Raw genomic sequence first — 22,017 nt, forward strand, 5'->3', positions numbered from 1 at the left:
AAAAAAAGGAAAAATATACGTATATAATGATATAAAGAAAAAAAAGGAAAAAAAAAAAAAAAAAAAAGCATGTATAGGTTGTTTCCATGCAGAAGAGGTTACACTGACTGATTTTCAGAACATTTCCTTTTCTTTTCAGTGCTCCATTTGGGGGGAAAAACATCCTGCGTCATTTACTAACACAAAATGCTCTTCTGAAGTGTGAATGCTTAGTATCCTTAACAATCAGGCAATTTATTCAGATGTCTAAAAATGGATATAATAGAAAATGATTTCCTTTCTGTCAGCTTTAAAAAAATAGGACACTGAGAGTCAATGGTTTCTGTACTGTTGTATCTTATCTTAGAAAGGCTTAAAAAAACCTTGAGAATGCCACAACAAGCCTGTAGATGGGTTAGACTTTTCTGTTAAAAATGCTTCTGTTCCCCAAGCGCATAAATAATTGCTGGGAGAAGGATCACGAGTCTCATCCAAAGTCAGTAGGAAGACTCCTACTGACACCATCATACCTGGACCAAGCCCAAGGTTTGTATTATTGCCTAATTTATTTTTATACCAGCATTGCAATTAGTTCCAACAAAAACGGAGTTTTCAAATGTTAAAGGTGAAAGAATAGGTTACGCTGCTATATCCATGGAAATTTTGAAACCGATGTGCTTCCAACATGCAGAACATCAATTCTGCTCTTCTAGCCCTGTCTACAACAAAATAAAAGTCCCAGTAGGTGTAAAAATTTTCTCATAATGCTGTCTCCTTTTCAATACATACAAGATAAAATGCACTCCCAAAACATATTTTCCTTCCGAAACTGGTAGTTAAGTAACAATTTCGCCACCTCTCCTCCTCCTTATTTAACTCCCATATCCCCTTTCTCTAGCTCTAAACATTTAAAGAGCTTCATACTGCTGCTGATTCCTGTTTGATTCAATTTGCAAGGCTGTTTATTTCTTGTGGTGGTTTGAGAAATAATCTATCAATGGAGCTCTCGGCTTCTCAATAGAGTATATGTGGGAACGTGTGCTATTTTCTTCAGGGGATCAATCAGATTTTTCATATGTCATCAATCAGATTTTTCATATGTCATTGCTTAAATCAGACTGGGGGGGATCCAAATCAATGGTACTGAAGTTCTTTGAGGAAGTTTCTTCCTGCAGTTAACAAAGAACTTTTGATAAACTTGGTTGTGGTTTAAGGTGGGAACCTTTTACTTACAACATAAAGCACCAGCAGATTAAAAACTAATCCAAAATGATGTACGTTCCTCTAGGGGTAATCACTAATTTTATATTCTGCACTTTTAAAACATGCCAGGGAAGAGCCGGTTCACAATACTTGATTCACAATACGTTCACAATACTTGATTACAGCTATAGAAACGTTGTGATAGAAAATTAGGAATTTTTTTCATCAGAGCCGAAATGATGGCAAAATCTCATTCACACAAATGCCATGTCAGCTAGCATCAAAAACCTTTTTTTTTTTTTTCTTACAGGATGTCTGATGCATCTGCTGGATTGGGATGCAGTAGTTGTTTTGAGACCCAGTGCTGGACATCATGAATTTCAGAGTGGAAGGTTGTCTGGGAGATGAAAGACTGCAGGAATAAAAGTTTAAGGGCAAGAGGGTGTGAACTCATCAATATTTTCACTTCTAGAGGATCTGAACCTTGGCCAGATTCTCCTGTAGAGTCACTGTATGGTCCTTAATGTAAACAGCACTTTTTTTTTTCCCCTTGCTCAGTGAAAAATGGTGGTAATTACATAAAACTGCACAGCTACCAAGAATTTAATTTTGTGCTTTAACAATACAGAAATTAGGCACCAGCACAGCTTCTCTAAATGAGATTCGCTTCATTTCCCTGTCTCCTAGACAGAATGCTCCCTCCTTCCAGAATAAAATACATGGAAAACTGCAATAGCCCAAGGGAATCCCCTCAGTGATGGATCCCCTGCAGAATATGGGCTCACAGAAAATAAAAAATAAAAAAACTGGGGGGGGGGTCAGCAGGCTGAAGGACATCTGATGCACATGCCTTTCCGCAACCCACCTAGTTTTTCTTCCTGTGTGGGCTTAAATAGAATAATTTTTCACCTTACCCTCAGTCTACTAATCCCTCCTAGGACTACGTTTCTTCAGCCGTGTCTCTGCTGGTGAACACAGCAAAATCTGAGCCCTGTGGACAGGCTTGGTGGGTAACGGCATTCTCTTTGTTTGAGAACAATTCGGGACTTGATCTGTCATGCTGGCACACCAAATTTCGCCATACTTAACTGCTAGGCACAGAAGTAGTAGAAGTATTTCAGAGGAAAAGGATTTGTAAGGAAGAACTTAAGCATCAGAATTTTTGCTGCTTTTCTTTTCTTTTCCTTTCTTTTTTTTTTTGAGTTTTGTCTCTTTTTAAAAAAAAACGATCAAAGCTACTATATTCCAAGTTCAAAAAAATAAAATCCTGATTTTACTACTGAACAAATCAAATAAAGGGGTGCATACCTAAATGTCAATACTGTACTGTACTTTAATTTATGGCTTCTCAATAAAATCATATGAAATGCCTCTTCTTCCACCTATAATTTATCTTGCAGAGGTTTCTTGTAATGAATATTAATGCCCTTTGCTGATCTGATGTCACTGATAGCAGAACTAATCCAAAACTGCAATAAATACCGATAATGTAATTCACAGAAAATAAGGCACAACACAAATAAGAAATGCTGTAAATCACTACAGAAAGCAAACGCAATCAGGTTCTTATCAAGGCGTGCATTTTAGCCCAGATCTAACAAAGCACTTCATTGTGTACGTACACAAGGCCCATCTGCACATTTTAGGTAAGAACAAAATTTTAACTGCTCTATCACATCAGAACCAAACTCCCAGAAATATTAATGGAAGAAATGACGGTCATTATTGTTAAAAAGTGACTTTGCTACAATCACCACTGGGTTGCACAGGAGATATCAAAGTATTTCCCTTAAGGTTATTTGGAACAGCCCAGGATTATGGCACCTCTCAGAGACTGTGCACATCACTCCAGCGGCCAAGCTACACCCACTTCTTGAGAGGAGAAACCTGAATAATAGATATCTGAGAGTACAGTCGCAATTGAAACCGATAACCATCCTGTCAAATCCAGCAGAAAAGGAACCTGAAGCCTCACGGGTTTTAGCAGAGAACCTCATTCTATCAGATGGAAAAAAAAAATAAAATCCATGAAGTAACCCATACTGCAGCTTTTTGAGGCACCGTGAGTTTGTGGTGTGTTTAAACTTTTTTTGAAGACTGTCATTGGTCCCCAGCTGTGACAACGTGAGTGCTGGAAGCAATCTTAAAAGCAGTGCTACTGCTTCTCCACCCACATGGAGGTTTATGGTTTTTTTTCAGACAGTCATGCCTGCCTCAGGTGCCAAACCCATTCGCTTTTTCTGTCGTTGAGCTTAGCATGATGCTTTAATTAATCCTGAGGTGGCAAGCATAAAAATACAGGGGTGTTTAACCTAGTGATGGAATTATAATGCAACTTATGTGAAACTTATCCCCCTTTTAAAATACCTAAGTGCAAATTATCAAGTAATTCCATGGATGACCTTATTTCAGTTATTTCTTTACTTACTTATGGGTTAAAAAGAGGGTAGACTGGAAAATTGATGAAGTTATAAAAATAAAAATCATCCTGACATTATCACAGTGTAAATATTGAGTAAGATCTGTAGTAGTTTAAAAGAAGATCACTTGCAAAGCCAGGCTCTTTCCACTTCCAATATTGGCAGTATTTAGCACATTGATTTCTGGAAGATGTAACAGTCTAAAAGAAATTTCACTTAAGCAAAGCTCTATCACAAAGAGCATAGTGTCTAATGAAGTGGGCATCAATGGTAGGGAAAAAAAGACCAGAAGCCAGTATGTGAGGCTAATTACACGTCCTACAGAAGCCAGTTGTATACCACAATGGAGTATTTTTAAGCAAACTTCCATTGCAAATAACATTTATGTATAAATAATAATGCATAAATACTAGCTACAACTATTTTGTACAGCAACATTAATACAGCTTGCACATCCGGGACGTAAATAAAATAATTCACTGCTTTTAATTTTACTACTTGTAAGACGAGACTTCTGGGCATATTTTATATAACTAAATTGTATAACTCACAAATAAAATTACAACATCACGTGCAGTCAGACCACAGGATGGAATGTGGGAACCAGCACCACAAGTACACTTACACTATGCACAAAAAAAACTGTGACCATATTAAAGATAGTGGTAAAACCTGAACATCAATGAGCATATTGCCTCCCATAATAGACATTTAAGAGTGCTTTACTGGAAACTATAATACTGTAACACCAGTTATAACTATAATATTGGTTGAAATCCATTCAAGGAGCAACCTAAAACTTTCCAAACCAAGGTAAGTATGTTTGGAGTATACTCTCCAAGGGTGAGAGGCAGAAAATGTTTAATTATCAAATTTTAAAACACGACAGTACAAGAAGGACCCTCATTTTGTAGGAAAATGGAATGAATGACCTAAAATGGCATTTCATTCATCAAGCAAAAAAAGTCAAGAGATGTAGTAAAATTATTGGCCAAATCGGAAATAATTCTCTGTAATAAAGTAAGAGTGAATAAGGAGTCCTCACGTCAACGTGGGATGGGTGTTCCCACAGAAGAGCACCAAAAGCTGAACATCCAGTACTAACATGAAGGTAGAGAAAGGGAAGGAGCACACCATTTATCCTACCTGATGTGAACCACCATAAAATTCTGCCTATAAACTGCATTAGAGTGGAAAGAGAAATGCGTATCCAGAGCTTTATGCTACCCACCCTAAGACAGGCATCTTAGTCAATAAAATCACCCTCTTGCCTCCCATTGCTGACAATATACAAGACATGCACATGCTTAATTTTAATCCTCTAAAGAGAGATGAAGTGCAGAGAGGGCAGAGCCCTGGCTGTGTACCTGGAACAGCCCAGCGCAGCTGAATCGGCACTGGCTGAAAATTAAGAAGAATAGTCTATGAACTGGATTTTGGTTATTTTTCCTTGAGCATCCAAAGAGAAACACATATAAATTTCATCCCTGCTTCACTCCTGAAATAACACAATTACAGGTTGCTCCTTTTTCAGGGTGAAATACCGGAGTTTGCCTCAAACATATGCAGTTGTCATTCTTTTGTTCATGCATAACAGAAAACAAGTATAGCTTTTTCTTACTATGCTGTGAACTCAACTGTCAAGCTTTGAAAGCTGGTCTAGAGTCATACTACTGAATGATGAAAATGCTGTGAAATGGTCACTTAGCACTGCTTGTGCTTGATTCAGTCTGTTAAAAAAAAATAAATTAACATTGGTTATGTGATCTAGATGAACTTCACTGTGTGCATGGCATGAATTAATGAATACATTTTTAGCTATTTAATGCTTTTCATTCTAGACCAGGCTTGTGAAAAACAGACCAATGTACCAGTGAAAAAAATAATGTACCACTGTTTTAAAATAAAGACCAGTTTTTAAACTAGTCCTTGCCAATAGTTTAACAGATTAACAGAACTGCATATTACTGGCTGCAACTCATTCATAGATACTTGGATAACCCTTGAAAAAAAATCTGCAGGGACAGCAAAGATCAAAAATTGAAGTAATTGCAGATGAGAACAACTCCTTCAAGCTGAACATATCAGTTCCCTTTCAATTCATACCCACAGCATCACAGACTCTAGATTTATTACTTTTACATTGCAAGTGGAGACTCTCTGGTCATCAGTGTATAAAGCCACTAACTTGTACACTTTAAGAATCTACAGAGCTATTTTCAAGATGACTCAGGGGATGTTTCAAATATCAATTTATATTTTTCCTGTTATTTATTAACTTATATTTTCTTAATTGTGGACTTATGCATATTGGACTATCTGCAAACCACATCCTAGGCCAGTCTGAAGATAAAATACATTGCTCCTGAAAGACTAATAAGGTATCAGTTAGTGAACTCTGCAGTGCTAACACATAGGGTGGACCCAGACTTTCTACCTGCTAATGCCTCCATTTGCTTTCCTTTCAGGTAATACAGCTAATTGAAACCTCCCAGATCTCCTACAAAATGGCAACAAACAGGAGAGAAAAAATAAACTGATTTTATTCATCTTTTATCCCTCTTTTTCCTACCATATCAATCAGTTCCACTAACACGAGCAATGGGATCCAAACGTTCTGAGATGGGCTGACATGGGACTACCTGGACCTACAACTGGCGTTAGCATTTTTATAGGTACTGCCTGCCACAGGAACGGTAAATATACAGGTGGTACGAATACAGAATTTCTCATTGCCTACAGAGGCAGTTACTTCAACAATGAAAGAAACCTGTAGCCACAATCTTCACTGTCTTATGGTAACTTTCCATAATCCAAATAATTCCACTGAATAAATAACGGTGGAATAAATACCAAAATTTGATTACAAAGTCAAAAATGTAGCAGTGGTAAATTGCATCCAATATTGTGTTTAGGAAGATACATAAATGAAGCTATTGCTTTAGGGCAGGAAATGTAATTTTCTTTGAGTATAGAGCACTTACCATCATAGGAACCAAATCTGCCTGATAAACATATATAGCCAAACAAAACAGTCTTTTCCAGTATATCTGAATACTTTTAATCAACTTCTTTATCTCAACTAAATATTTATTAACCAATTAAAATTTGAAACACGGGGCATGCAAACTTAACGTGGTAGGTCTGTATTTGCTGAATATGAATCCTATGCTTTTTGTAGCCTGCAAGGTTTGTGCATTCACATGTCATTGTGAACCCATTTGCAGGCTTCCATGTATGTACACAAACTTAAAAATTATCTACTTATCTCTAGAGAGAAACTATGAACCCATCTCTCTATGTAGTATTACCGCATAGGTAGGTGGGAGCAGCTCTTTAGACACCAGACTTCTGAAAATTCAGGGAAGTAGAAGAGACATCCTATTGGTTCTGCCCCTTATAAAAAAGCTATAAACAACCTTCACCCAGAGAACCCAACCAGAGAACCCAACCATGAGGTCCACACTCTTATGAGACAACTTCAGTAGTGCTGCTATGCACAGAAGAATTTCTTCTTCCTTTGCTAGAGGCTAGATTTAAGGGTAGAAAATCTAAATTCTAGTTTACTTAAGCCAAGATGGCAAAAGTCTTTTAAGTTCAATTTAGCTAATGAATTTGCCATTTGGGGATGAATTTTTTTCAGTCCAACAATGCTGACACGCACCTCGAAAACTGTGCTTGTAGTACTGGGCTTAGTCCAAATCCCATTAAAGTCAACTGAAATTTTGCAATTTAGATTCCCATATGGAAAATCAAAACTCACTTCCTTGGCTCTATGCTAGCCACCAAATTTTTCATTAACTCAATTTTGTCTTTTCCTGTGTCACCACAGATAATAGAAACAGTGTTTAAATACTGTAATACTACTGAAAGAATGAAATTTTAAATACATAAGTTTCTTTTGTAGGTTTATTTGTTTCTTTTGTTTTGTTTTTCCCTCTGCTACATCCAATTTTGCTGGTCTAGTCTGAACTTGATCCCGCTCATAGCTCTGAATGGCTCTGGCAATTATTGCTCTTATCTGATGATTTTATTTTTTTTTTATGCTAAGAGGAAATTCCTAAATTAATTCCTTAGTTTATTTGGGATCCATTTTCTCAGGTGACTTCTGCTGGTCCAAAGCTTTTTGGGCACATTTTGGCTCAGTCTCAGGAGAACTGAAATTCTGCTGGTGCTTTTCATCATCAAATTGTTATTGCTCAAGTTATTCAGTTATGTAAAGAACAAGTGTAAAATTAATGTGGCTTGATTTACAGACAGGATAATGAGCAGTAAACCAATGAATTATAATACAATAAAAACAACTGTCAGGTGATCCAACTCCCTGGCTAAGCAATTACCTGGGTTATACTTGAATTTCTGATCAATCTGCTAAACACTGCCACTTCCCAACATTTTTACTCACTACTTCATGACAGGATTATGAGATTCTGGAAGCCAGAGCGTTATCTTGTGAATGGTACAAAACACAATCAATACTTTACCAAGAAAGGAGGCACGAGTGACTCCATCATAGTGGCATTGTCCATGATTCATGGCATTCTCTCTTTACAATTCCCCCTTTTCCCCCCCAAATAGCCTCTATTACACCCAATAGTGCATATTCAAAAAAAAAAAAAACAAAAAACAAAAAAAAAATGCAAATCAGAAAAGAATCAGCTCTTCAAAAGTATATTTATTAGCCAGGTTAAAACAAACTTTATGCAGGGTTGATTCACAAATACATACAAAGGACAATCTATGTAAGAGCAGAGAACTCTTTCTATAATCTTTATCTTAATTCTGAAAACATACATAAATATATGGATGTACAGAGGGAGACAGAAGTGGAGAGAGAGAGAGAGATGAGCATACAAGTGTGAGCATCACACACAATCACTTGGCTCTGAGTACAATTCAGGGTTTTAATAGCACTATATGCTTTGGTTTCTAGAAACAGTAAGGTAGACATGAACACCCCATTCAAATCAATCCCATTACTCATAAGTTTAAAGACAAGCACATATTAAACACCTTGCTGAGTGATAAGAAACTAAAAATGCTTCTGGCACGACATATTCTTGGCCAAGTTCACATTGTCCATGATGCAACAATATATACAGGCCTCTGCCTCTGTGGTTTTAAACAACATGCGCAGTTATAAGTTTGATGCTAACCAATGCATTGAATATGCAATTCAAATTATCTCCTATCTCATATCTCATATCTCTTGCTTTTGTTTAATATTTCCTTCCTGTGCTTTCGATCCATCCCCCCCATTTCTACCTTGTAAAAAAATCCCTCGTACTTGCACCCTATCTGACTTAGCAGATTATATAGTGGGGAGATATAATCTTTACTGTTGTAAAGTTATTGAATATAAGAGCAATATATTCAGGGAGGCAACCTCAGAACAAACCAGTCCTGGAATGCACTTCTCGCAGCAACTTAACAGTTCTTTGCAAAGGAAACATTACTAGTGGGGCTCGAGGAATACATTGCCACTGAAAAGAAGCACAAGCACCATATCTTGCCACATAACATACAGAAACTCTCATACAAATAATACTTTTATTAAAAACAAACAAACAAACAAAAACCTAGACCATCAGGATTCAAAATTCAGAAATGGAATTAATGCTGCAGGCTTGAAGAAAATCACCCACCCATGGAAATCTGTTTCCTCTGGCACCCTCTAATGAAAAATAAAAAATAAAAAAATAGAAAATAATAATAATAGCAATAATAAAATAAAAAAAAAACACTATGAATTAAAAGCCCTCAAATCTATGCTAGAAACACAAAGTATGTTCAAAACTACTGTCCATTTCGTATACCCAAAATGGCTGACATTTTTATATCCAAGCAAGCTGCAGCATAATGCAACCCAACACAAGGCCGGATAGGTAACAGCAAAATCCCTTCTTATTAGGGTGAATAATATTTATCATACAGAAAAGGGTTCTTACGTTTTTAATCCCTGTAATATAAATATTCAAAGCAAATATAATTTTAAGCAGGCAATTAAGAGGAGGGTAAAAAAAACAAAACACACCCAACAAACACACACGCTTCAGAATGTCATTTGAAATAAATTTATCTCCATGTTAAAATGGAAACTTATTAAGTTTGCCAAGTGTTTTAATGAGACCTTCTTTTTAGAGCTAACACAGAATCAATGTCTGAAAGAAAGTCCAGCTCATCAGGCTGCAGCAGCAATACTTGCTGACTTACTTCGCCTTTAATAATTTATTGTCTTGACTTCTACTTCATATGAGTTGTCTTGTCTTAACAACAGTAAATACAGCCACAAAGCAATGAGAAATATCAGCAGGATGATGACACTAATTGTACTGTCTTGACTTGAATTGAAATTGCTGAACAGTAAATGAGATTACTAGCCTAAAGATAATCTTAATTTAAATGTGCAGCTGCATTTATCTCATCTCAGATGCAATTCTCTGAAGTGCTTAAAAAAAAAAAAAGAAAGAAAGAAAAGAAAAGAAAACAGGCAGACATCTAATAGAAACCTTTATTTCTGTAGGTTTTAAAGATAATGAAGTGCCCTCGTGTTTTGTTCTATTGTCGTATTTTATAACAATCTTTACTTTGCAGGTCAGAATAGAAAAATTGGGTGATTTCTTAAATTGTCATAACTTTTTCTGTCTTTCATACTCACATCGTATTTGTTTGTTTGTTTATAGACTTTTCTAACATGGAATATCTTTGAAAAATAGAAGAAGATCAAGCAATTAAAATGAAAGATGAAGATGAAATTTCACACGCTTGTGATGTGATTATGGATGGTCTGTCCTGGATCATATAATTTTTTTGTAAGCATTGAAAAGCATTAGAAAAACTCTATGAAAATGATTTAAAAATATTACTTAGTCTACCAATTATAAATAGCAGCTAATATGTCAGTTTTTTCTATTTATTACAAGATTATGTAGACAAGCTTGCTTAGAAGATTCACAAACAGAAATCATGCTTCCAACCTATTTGCATATACTTCTGTCCCCAAAATACATGAGATTTCTCTGAAAACGTTTGTTTGTTTGTTTGTTTTCTTTCTACAACTAGTTAATATATTGAAAACATGAAATTAGTAAGGGCTCCTATGTCCTGCCACATATTGCAGTTTAAGTGTTTGCAGAAACTTGCGGGGCAAGAGGGAGCATCTCAACTGGCACAATGCAAAGCCTCAAAATTAAAAAAAAAAAACAAACTCAAAGCCATATGAGACAATTCAGAATTGATGAAAATCTTGTTTTCAAGTTTTAAAATGAAGATTTTAACCAGGTTAGAGAGTCAACATCTTTGTGAAAATATCTCACACCTTCTTCAGGCTCTCTTCCAAATTTCCTATATCCTTATCACTGTGAAGTAATATTATTTACTATTATCTAGTAAAACTTATTATTATTTATTACTTCTCAGTAGTTAGGGTATATTTTCTGTACTTCAAAAGTCCTCAAGCACGTTTCTTTCCAGTGTAAATTGAATCAGGGCTGAGCGTAGCTCCATTTGGAGTGTAAAATGAGATTTTCAACTGCAAAGACTCTTGTATACAACGTAACTTGGAGCATATACGGTATATTAGAAGTTCTAAGTGGTCATCACTTCAGCTCTCTTTTCCCCACAAATGAATTCACACGTGAATTTTATGTCTGTTAATGCAATAATTCTGCTCACATGAAATATCAGTTTGAAGAGTAATAAACTAGGAGTGTTGTAATAAAACAAAAGGGTGTTGGAATTTGGCCAATTAGTAACTAAAACCACAATAGCACTTTAACCTAAGTATAGAGATATGCTTACAGCATATATATTCTGTATTCTGATAGATTCTAAAGTCCCTCTGCAGTTAATAGGGACAGGGCACTTCAAGGTCACTATAAAGTTATCTTCAAATACATGTGTAAAGCACATCGGCTGAACCACCCACTAAAAATTCCTGTTTTTCCCATTAACTACTGGAACATTAAGGCCAGTTCTGATGTAGGCTTCCCCATTGTGAAAGCTGAAAACAGAATGAGATGAGTCATGCTGCTTCTGCAAAGGTCAGCTGGCTGAGGCTTTTTGGAAGACCAGAAGACCGATAGCTGCTTTGGGGTTGGGCATCTAATAACCCTTGATACGTGAACTTCACTGGTATAGATGCATAAAATCCTCACAAGACGTCTTACGTCACCAACATACCCCATTATCCCTTTCCTGTTTTCAAAGCAAGAAACTACAAGCATTCTGGTGAATGTCTGGCTTCCTGTGAGACGTGTGTCTCCCAACAGGTTGCAATGCTGGTCATGCAGACTCAGCCACGGCAGAAGGTGGCCTCTTTCACTCCGCTATTGTTAGTGCTGTCAGAATACAAATACTGCCCTGCGTTTCCACATTTGAATGCTTTTGCATGTAGCTCTGTGTGCCTCAATATGCGGGTTTGTATTGATCTTCATTTGAAAAGCAATGCTTTTGCTAACTGATAATCTTTTATGCCTTCAAAATCCCAGGCTGGCATTTAACAACAGACTCCAGGAGACTATGGAAGTACTGAAATGTAAAGGTCAAGGACAAAACAGACACTTTCATGAATTGCAGCTCTCACATCATGTTCCTTACAAACATGTTTTTTGAATTTGCAAGATATGTTGGTGCTGAGCAGATGTAAGAAAACTGCCTTGGTTTGTCATCTGAATTACATTAAATAAAACATTTTTTTCCACCTAGCTCAGAATGCCTTACTGTTCTATCCATCCATGGTGCTGGCTTTGAATTTCCCATATCTCATAAGACATGCACACCAGTTCTGAAACATTTACTTTCTCACAACTCACAAAAAGCAAATGCAAACTACGTTTCATGTTGTGATAGAATGTCCCAAGATGGATGAATCAAAGTCTCCAGTGAAAAATACAGTTGTTTTCTATACCTTTGGTGGAAAAAGTGTTTGGAGGGTATATGAATGAAATCCATTTCTCCAAACTTACACAAACATTGAGATCAACTTGTCCCTTCTCCAATCACAAAAACAAAACAAAAGCAAAACACAACAAGAAAATAACTTATACGTAATAATAAAATCCAATCTATGTCTTCCCTCCCAGATGGATCCAGGTTCTATCCACAAGGATCAATCAACTTGCAGTCTAGATTTACTTTCTTTAAAAAACTGTTCCCTCTGGGTAGATGCAATTGCATGTGGCTAACAGCAAGCAGAACTCATATTTTACTAGAATAATATCCTGTTACTAACACTTGCTCCCTTGACATTTTTTTCTTGCAGAACATGCATTTATAAAGCAGAATCATTATTTTTAATTCTCCTACTAATATTATGATATCCAATGGCATGTTCTAAGTAAGTGCAAATAGTCTCTTAATTCAGCAGAATTATTATGCTGAATATATTATGCTGAGCATTATATAATTATTAATACTGGTGACTTTATTTTTCTATACATTCTCCACTTCTTTAATGACTGCATTAAAGTTGTTCTATTGGTTTTAAATCTGTAATTCTTCGAAAGCAATTCATATAGATATTATGAATTACACTTAATACTGACATAAGGGTAAGGAGATCTGTGTACACGTACTAAATAACAGGTCCACCATCATGCCATCTGTGGAATTAAATACAGGAAAACTTACACGTAGATGTAGTCATTTTTTTCTTTCCTCACACATTTCCAGTTTTCACTATATATTTCTATAGTCTACTCTTTTTTGCTCTCTTCTTTAAAGAAAAAAAAAAAACTATCAGTATAGCATTACATATTTAGAAGACTGCTTCCATTTAGAGATCTGGTTGGTGGTCCTTGAGTAATTCTTTCATGACTATTTGTAAAGATATACTTTACAGTGAATCAAGGATATGACTCACCTAATTAATAGGCATGAAGTGTCAAAATAAATAACTTAATTCAAAACATTTAGTCTTTCAAACTGACCTTCTTCTGTACCACCAACATCCACAGTTATGTTAACATATGAGGCAGCTGGGAGTTGCCAGAAAGACTAACAAACAGAAGGGTGGAGGAGGAGATGTAAAACAAAAACAAATCTGAAAATCTCTCCATTTCCTTGCAAAAAATAATTTCCAATAGAAACACTGGACAGCTGAATAACATTTTCTTTCAGGAAATGATGGAGGCTATATTGAACATTTTAGGTCGTTATGATTTCTGAGGATTTAAATATGAAATACGATCATATATATATATATCTTTATTAGTCTTCTGTTCCACTAATCACCTATCCTGTTTCTCTTCTTTACTTCTCCTGATGTGCTGTGTGCTTGTATGTTCCAAAACAATAATCTCTGTCATATCTAATTATTTTTTTCTATAGGAAATAGATGAAAAGGAGCCATTAATATTGTTAATTTACATATGATGACTAGAGCACAGACAGATTAAGGATTGGATTAATTTCATCTAAACATAGCCATGCAAAATTGATGTATCAAGCCTGAACTAATTATCTTGACTGTCTTTGCAAACAACCAAGGGGAAGGCCTTTCCAGGATTCCTCCCAGAAGTGAACTCCAGAATCCACTTCTGGAGAAAATTCAGCTGAATGCATGGGATCCTAAACAAGCTTAGATTTGACCCTTGCATTTCGGATCGTTAGAGTCTGGAGATGAATTCCACCCTCTGTGATGCTAAGGTGCTACTTACTTAAGAAGGTCCTAAGAGCTAAACAACATTGTCGTGGTACGGAAACAAAAAGCACCATGTCTTAAAAGATGTGTAGTACAAAATACAGATGAATCTTTCAGGAGGAGCTTGTGTTGCAGGAAATTAAATAAATAAACACCTAAAAACTGATTATTTTCCTTTTATTAACTCATAGAATTTCATCCACTATCATGCAATCATAACATAGGATGTGTGCTATGGAAATAACAGAGAACTAATAGTGTCCAAGTCAGCAAGCTTTGAAGTGAAGAAGAGGTAGACTAGGCTTTACAGAAACAGGACTTCATCTGCTCTTGGTCTACTGCAATATCCTCTCTGACACTTTGAATTATATGACTCTGATCCCGAAAAATTAAGGGGTGCTCTTTGGACAGTAAAGGCAAACTCCAAGAAAGAACACTGAAAATAGTATTACATGGATTTTTTTCCTTTCTTGCCTGAGGAAAAAGCCTCCATTGCACACAGCCTTCACAGCATCTATAAAAACACATGCATCCCTGGGGCTGCAAGGCAAGGTTCTTTTTTACCTCTCCCTTTACATCAAGTTTCTAGCACTGTTCTGCCACTGTTCTTTTTTTTTTTTTTCCCTCTCTCTCCAAGCTCACTCTTTTTTCCCTCAGTTTCTTAACCATGAACTAATGTAACAGCCTTTCCTTTTTATATTTTATTTTACAATCTACTTCTGTGGCTTCAAAAGCTCACCTGCCACTGGAGTTACTCTGAGTCAACAGGTCCTGACAAGAGACATGAGAAGGATCAAATGTTCCTCTACCATTTCTGTCTCTCTCGTATTTACCCTAGTTCATCCTCACCTACTTTATACGAGTGAAATGATCCATGAAAATATGTAATGTTTCCCCTGTTACACCCTAAGTTTTGATTGTATGGAAATCTTGTTTCCTCCACCTGTTATCATTCTCATGTCCTTGGTAACCCCATAGCAATGTCCTGTGGGCCTTCTTTTTATACGTCTTACATGGATTCTGTCCATATCTTGAGAATTTGTTCTGATTCCTCTTCTGTTCTGCATGCTAAACTCACCTGTCTTCTGCTGGGAGTAAAACAGCTTGACTACTACTAACAGCAAATTTACCACTCCCTATAAGACTTACCAGAAGAGAGTAACTATCTTACTAACATATGCACTATCTATTCTATGGAAACTAGTATGATTTTTATCACAATATATTTATGAAGAAAGAGAGCATCCCAACTTTCTTGGCAAGGAGCAGATTAAAGAATAAATAAAAAATGGAAGAGCAAAATCAAAAATGCAGGACTTAAAATGTCATAACACAGCTGAAAATACTATTTCAAGACTATCTCAGACTTCTGTGTGATCTTTTAGACTGCTTTAGCACTTGGGAATTTTGCCCGAGATCAGCTCTTCGCTCACTTCTCCTATCGCAGCAATGTTAAATAAAATCTCCCTAGCACCCTCTTCTTTCCCACTTTCCCGTTCAGCAGAGAATGGCACCTCCATGTTATTTAAATACCTGTGTGTATAGAAAGGAACATATTCACTACTGTGTCTTCAGTGATTGACTGCAGCAAAGGTAACAGTGGTACTTAGTGCATGCATGGGGTAGCCTAGCAGTGGTCAGTACTTACAAGAAGCCTCCAAGAGCAATCAAGGTTGTTGCAGAAATTGGTGGCGTTGACTTGAGATCACAGTAGACCTGCTTCTCTTCATGCTAACAGTAAACTAAAGGCTTGGCACGAACACCCACCTTACTGATACAGTGGTGAGCTATTACACAAACTACTATCAAATGACATAAAATCAACTTGACGTCAAAGAAGGTTGGCAAGTGTTGGCAATGAAGAAGGCAAGCGTTGCAAGAAAAAGAAGACAGAAATCCTGGTCTTGTAATTAAGACATAGCTGAAGAATAGACGTCTTGCATGACTTGGGACACGTCATTAGATTTTTCAGACATGGTTCTATCCAAGTTCGTTGTTATTCTACCTGATGGGACTATCTGTGTAGTAAGAAATGATTTAATGGAACTATCAGGAGAAAGTCTTCTTTCCTGTAGCCTAACTCTTCATATTTAAAGTTAGACTGATAAAATACCCTTTATTCATTGCCTAGTTAATGTTCTTCAGAGCAGAATTCTTTCTTTAGGATGTTGCAATGTCTACTTCAATGTGCCTCCAAAATGCTTCTGGTAATTCCATTAAAAATCCCTATTTTCACAACACTCTGATTTGTTTAATTATTTTTCCCTAACCAAATTTTTATCCAATATTCGTATTGGTCAATACTTCCATATTTTCCAAATGCTGTCATATCTTTTTGAAACTGCTACAACCTTTTAAAGGGTAGCTGCATTGTATCAATAACTAAAAAAAATATTGCAAATGAGATGCTTTCTATGCTTTGAAGGGAAGAGGGATGTATAAAACTCATCATTATTTTTTTAAAAAGTACATCTTAGGAGGCACATGGAGATATTCTTCTGTTGCTGTTTTAAACCTAAGAAGAAAAGAGAGAGGGAAAGACACAAAAAATAGGGGGGAAAGGAGAGGAAGACAATAACAAAGAGAAAGAGAAAGTTAAGTGAAATAAATATCATGAAAGTGGCAGAAAGTGGAAGGAAACTATGTTAATCTCCAAACCACTTCTGAAAGCAATGTAAAGTTCATTCAGGTTTTACTAGAATACCTTTTCTCAGTTTCTTTTTTCCCTTTTTGATTCCCTTCCATCTAGCTTCCATTTGTGTATGCTGGTGCAAACCAAACCGTTAAAATCCTAAGCTTTTCTTGTTTTGGAATATATGTCCTCACAACTTAATATTTCAACTTCAGTTTTCCATGATGACTTTAATTTCTTTCCCACGTCCTCTTGACAATTATCGGCAGATAAGAGAAAACAGTATCAATACCTTTATTAGGGTCATTTTACAAGTCCCATGCTATTCGCGTCCCCAGCTGTTTTCTTAATAACCCTAATACTTTTAAATTTACAATGCTACTTTGACTTTTATCCAAGAGTTAGCAGCTACCAAGGAGATGTCCTTAAGCTAACCTGTTTGCACTTGGCCAAATTATGTTTCACAAAATCATTATTTTCACTCTTTACTGTGAAGAATAAGAGCTTGCCAGAAGCATGCTGCTAAAACCTTTCAATTTCTAACCACAGCGAGCATCACACAATGTCTCCAGAATTATTTATTGATCTGCCACAGAGCAACACATATACAGCATAGACTAAACTTACGCTTTCTTCCATGGCCGTAATCCTCTGATACAGGATACACCCACCTTGCAAATAAGGAAATCATGAGGTCTGTAGTCTTCTACTAACTTCATTTAATTAGATTTTGCTTTTCAAAATAGCTATTGACGGACCAAAACCCCCAGACTCCACAAACAGGAAATAGAGCTATGCTTCTAATATAATGGAGCAGTGCCCCATCCAACAGAGTGATGTTGTAGAAGTTGTATGGAAATTGGAATTCTTATTTCAGAAAAGAATTCTCTGGAGATGCAGAGAACAGTATTTTTGAACAAATACCATATTACTCATCAAACAGCAATGCCACAGTTTTCTAGGAAAACTCAAGCTACCATTCACTTACCAAATACTTTCAGTCTCCCAGAGCTATCTGTAATGCTTTCACCATAAGCAAGCAGTGAAAAAGTGAATAGGGAGTTTGGGAAGTTGACATCACCAGAATTTACCCCAAAGTAAGATTTTTGATCCTAATATTTTCCCATGGAAAATGTTATACTGGGAAATTTCCAATCAATTTAGGTCATCCTCTTTTCAGGGGCTGAGCCCCTCTGGGAATCAAAGGGGAGACAGATCCAGAAGTCAACGTTCCTTCAGACCATACATCAGTATCAGAGGTAACTTGCACTCATGAGTTATCATTTTCAAAGCAGCCATCAGGAAGCCCAGTCTAGGTACCAAAAAAAGGCTGCACACCTTGATTAGGGCCATGCATTAAAAAAAAAAAAAAAAATCATACAACTTATTTAGCATCAGAACAAAAGGCAGGACCCTGAAGCTTACCCACAAGCTTTCTTTTCTTTTTCTTTTTGTCATCTTTCAACTACGGACAGCCTCATTCATTATATAACAGATTTATCTCACAGCATAAGTCACTGAGCAGTGGTTATGATCAAAGGCTTAAATATTGAAGTTTAATTGTAAGACATGTTATACTTTGACCAACACTATCATTTAACCTGAAAGCTTAAACCCTCCTGTTGTATTCAGCCATTCACTTCAGGAATTTCCTTTTTTAATTTTTATTTATTTACTTTTCCTTCCAGTTTCATCACATCTACTTTGCACAACCAATTCTTTGTCTCTAAACTTTGGTAGGGTAGGATAGTGACTACTTAACCTCCTGAGGTCGTTCCAGCTTGTATTTTATAATGACTGAATTTCTTTATATTATCTGTTCAACATAATCATTTTAAAAGTACTGTTCTAGTTTGGATCAGAAAAGCAGAACTATCTGACTACTGAAAACCAAAGATTTTTGGTTTATTCTCCTTAGAACATATTCTTCAAGCTTAACCAAGCAGTTTGCAAGAATCAAAAATTAAATGCAATTGCAGCCAATGTAAAACAGAGGAGAGAATGGAGATGGCTGCCATTTAAGTAGTAAACTCACCTAAACCACAAAATAGACAGACATTATTATTATTAAAGGTCAAAGGAAAAGACAACACGTTTAAAATAGTGTTAAGAAGTGAAGATGGGATATTCAGTTTTGCACTGATTTATGTTAGAAGTAAGCTATACCAGCTTAACAGTTGCATTCTTTCTGTTAGCAAAAGAACAAAAAAAAATGTAACAAAACCCAACAAAAAGCCGACGGACTGTTTCTGCGAAGCACATAGAATGAGATAGATGATTTACAAGCTTGAAATTCAGATCAGTGGAGGGTGTTTTTATATAGCTAGTGTAAAACTTTACAAATTATTGTTTAGTCAATTCTTTCTCCTACTGTGTACAATTTTTCAGCACCATATCTCTTTTCACTTCCTTCCTCCCACATAATAAATCAGAAATATTTTCTGGCATTTTCCAGCGACAACAGATGCAACTTACATTGCTTTCTGATAATGCTGAAAAGTACCTTAAGCAGTAAATATTCAGCTCCACTGCCAACCACTCTGTTTTTCTATTCTATCTATATATATTTATTCTTATATATATATGTATATATAAACTATGAATTTCCTCATATGCACACACATTTAGATATATCCATCTATTGTAACATAACAACCCTATTTTTAAATGTTTATTTCTGTGGTTATAAAATACAGACAATTAAAAAAAAAAAAAAAGACATTTTTAATTCAAGTATTAAAGGATCTTAATTTTTGGCATGAAGTCACCACCCACGTAAATTTATGGTCTGGAAACCTTTTCACACAGTCCCTCAGCCAGTTTGATCTGGGCTGCAAATTTTCACAGCCTGCCACCCCTCTCTGCAGCTCCTTATGAAGCTCCAGAAAAAAACCACAGGGGTTTCAGGCGCTGCTTTTCAGATGCAGCTCCAATCCATCTCTCACTGTAACTAAGATAGGTAAGCTGTGAAATCTAACCTCAAAGCCCCTTTTGCCTGTAAAAGTTGTTATTTTTGCAAGCAACTGGTGAACTTTTTTTTTTTTCCTTTTTTTTTTTTTCCTAAACTGTTGCTATTGGTATTTCAAAAATATAAAATTCATTTATACAGTTTGAGTGCCACAGTTGTATCACTGTTCCTAACAACTCACTAGGCACTGTACACTGGGGAACATGTAAAATCCATAGGAATTATTTCCATAAGATAAAATACACTGCAACCTCATAGCAAAGCTTAGTTAGGAGATACATATGAATATACAGGCATCTTGTCAGAAAATTTGATGCTAATTTTTTTAAGATTCTTTAGTAATCAAAATAAAGATTCTGATATACAAAACCAGTAAGCTTGGAAGATTTGGAAAAAGAAACAAAGTATAAAATGGGGTAAAAGCAGGATAATTTCTGCAATAAGTATCAAAACATTAAAATGTTATGAGGACCACAACTAATCTTAGCTATTAAAATAATTAAGAACTTATCTTTTCTTTTCTTTTCATTTTAAAAGTACCTTCTCATTTTAATATCAAAATGCCTTGGTAAAATAATTTCTAGTAAGTTCTGCTTATTGCAGTATTTTCCTTTCAGCTCCAGCACAACAGAAGAAAGGACAGGAGTTGTTAAGAGAAAGAATCAAGCACAAGAAATATTTGCTTAAAGAAAAGATGAAAAGAGGAAGAAATCTACAGACATTACACAAAGCACCCTTAGTTGTGATGAAATATCAGCATAATTTTAACCTATTAAGAAATATGAATAAACCTTTCGCCTGGAATCAGCAACATGCCCAGCATTCTTGGCAAAAGGACAAGACGCTAAAAGCTGACTCTTTCTTTTCTTTCCCAAGAAAAAGGAAGACACAGTAATTCTGAAAAGCAACAATTTGAATGTGACCCCATGACTGAGATGGCCATTTACAGTTTACTACCTTATTTATTTATTTATTCATTTATTTATTTATTTATTTTAACAGCACTATAGACTTTATACGTGGTTCAACCGAATGTTGTGAGTGGTAATGGAAATCCAGTCTGGGTTGAAAACTTCTTGGAAACACCATGTCCCAATGGACACGGCATTAGACGTGGTAAAATAACTTTGGGTATTACTGTCGTCTTCTGTGACTTTGAGTAAAATAACAGACAGTACTTAGCTTCTTTATCTGCAAAATTCAGTAGTGATATTTCTTATCCTTTGGCATGTATTTTGACATCTCTAGATAAAAGGCATAAAGGCAGATAAGTAATATTAAATTCTTTATTTGTGATGAATGCAATTATCTTCATCCACATAACTTTCTATGTTTTTTTTTTTTTATTTTATTTGAGTAGTTAGGTATGGAGAGAGTTACAAAATCAAACTTTATATTATGCTAAGTGATATTATTTTAGAAAAAGAAAGAATAAAGGATTATTATACTTGACAGTTCCAAGGGATAATTCATCCCATCACAAATTGGTATCTTAAAAAGTCTATGATCTTTTTTTCCTCTGTGTATCTCTCTATGTGACTATGATTATCTTAAATTAGGTGCCTAATTTTTACACAGTTGCAGTTAGCTGATAAGTACCTTACCCACACAAAAAGTCAGAATTTGGGGCTTAATCTCAAAGCTTAGGGGTTGTAAACCGTAAAAGTGCGGAAGTTTGTAGTATGCAATTTTTTGGCTAAACGCATTAAATAAGGAGTGTGAATTTTCTTTATTTTTCCAGTTCATTGATGTGATGATCTGGGGAGTTGGATTTTATCGCTGGTGTGTTACAAAATCGTATTTTTCACTGGAGGGGGATAAAAGCATAACAGAGATTATCATGCATCATCTTGATCTGCATATTGGAAGAGCTTATTGCCAATATTTTATTTTGGCTATGGATTTTGGCAACTAAGACACAACTAACTCTCTTAGTTGTCTTGAGGAGCTCATAATCATTGAGCCACTGCTTGAGGGACTTCTGCGGAACATCTGTGTCAGTCCTTTCTTCCTTATCAGGGGAACAAAAGTGCAAAAGAGAGATTGATGTAATTATTTTTTGGGTGAATCAAGCTGTTTTTAAAATTTCCCATTAATTTGTTTTAAATTAAAATTAAAATTTGTTTTCAGTTTAAAAAAAAAAAAAACACACACATTCCTTTTTTCTCTCTGC

The 22,017-nt window shown here is 35.7% G+C and overlaps 1 protein-coding gene and 1 long non-coding RNA gene across 13 annotated transcripts in view; one reads left to right on the forward strand and one right to left on the reverse strand.

Moving 5' to 3' along the window:
• LOC308194669 overlaps positions 1 to 17,051 on the forward strand; it is a 42,429-nt gene extending 25,378 nt beyond the window's left edge. Inside the window, exon 2 of the long non-coding RNA XR_013950794.1 lies at positions 1 to 17,051. This exon is cut by the window's left edge and continues 14,724 nt beyond it. This is a non-coding gene — a long non-coding RNA (uncharacterized lncRNA).
• Positions 1 to 22,017, reverse strand: part of CTNNA2 (catenin alpha 2) — a 475,915-nt gene that overhangs the window by 210,550 nt on the left and 243,348 nt on the right. The window lies entirely within an intron of this gene.

This window comes from Anser brachyrhynchus (assembly GCF_964034855.1).
Source record: "Anser brachyrhynchus genome assembly, chromosome: 4".
Lineage (NCBI taxonomy): Eukaryota > Metazoa > Chordata > Aves > Anseriformes > Anatidae > Anser > Anser brachyrhynchus.